Below are 760 nucleotides of genomic sequence, written 5' to 3' on the forward strand. Positions count from 1 at the left end.
CCCTAAACCCTAAACCCTAAACCCTAAACCCTAAACCCTAAACCCTAAACCCTAAACCCTAAACCCTAAACCCTAAACCCTAAACCCTAAACCCTAAACCCTAAACCCTAAACCCTAAACCCTAAACCCTAAACCCTAAACCCTAAACCCTAAACCCTAAACCCTAAACCCTAAACCCTAAACCCTAAACCCTAAACCCTAAACCCTAAACCCTAAACCCTAAACACTCGCGAACGAATCTCGATCGATCGTCAATCGTTCGCCTCCTCCGCACCTGACGACCGAACGAACGACGACGCGCGGGAGAGAACGAAGGAAGGAGACCGGCGCGGTCGCGGAGGAGCGAGCGAGGGAACGCGCGAGCGAGCGTCGTGAACCGCTATTACTATCCTCGCCACGACACGGTCTCACTGCTAAAGCTAAAACTCGAACACGCACCCGCGGCCCCGCCGCTCGCGTCGTGCACCCGCCCCCCTATCGTCTCCACCTCCTCCTCTTCCTCCTCCTCCTACCCCCCGCCGCCGCTCCCCCGCGTCGTCGTCGTCGGCAACATCATCGCCTCCGCGATCCGCTCCCGAAACTCCGGCACGAGGCGCTTAGTCATGGCGTCGAACAGCGCTCCCCCCGCCTCGGCGTTCAGCCCCTCGGCCTTCGCGAGCACGGCGCCCGCGGCTTCGAGAAGCGCTCTCCGCGCCTTCGCCCGCACCTTGGTCGCGTCGCCCTCCGCGCTCCACACGACCAGCGCGAGCTTTTCCGGCGT

The sequence above is a fragment of the Micromonas pusilla genome (assembly GCF_000151265.4).
Source record: "Micromonas pusilla CCMP1545 genomic scaffold MICPUCscaffold_6, whole genome shotgun sequence".
NCBI classification, from domain to species: domain Eukaryota; kingdom Viridiplantae; phylum Chlorophyta; class Mamiellophyceae; order Mamiellales; family Mamiellaceae; genus Micromonas; species Micromonas pusilla.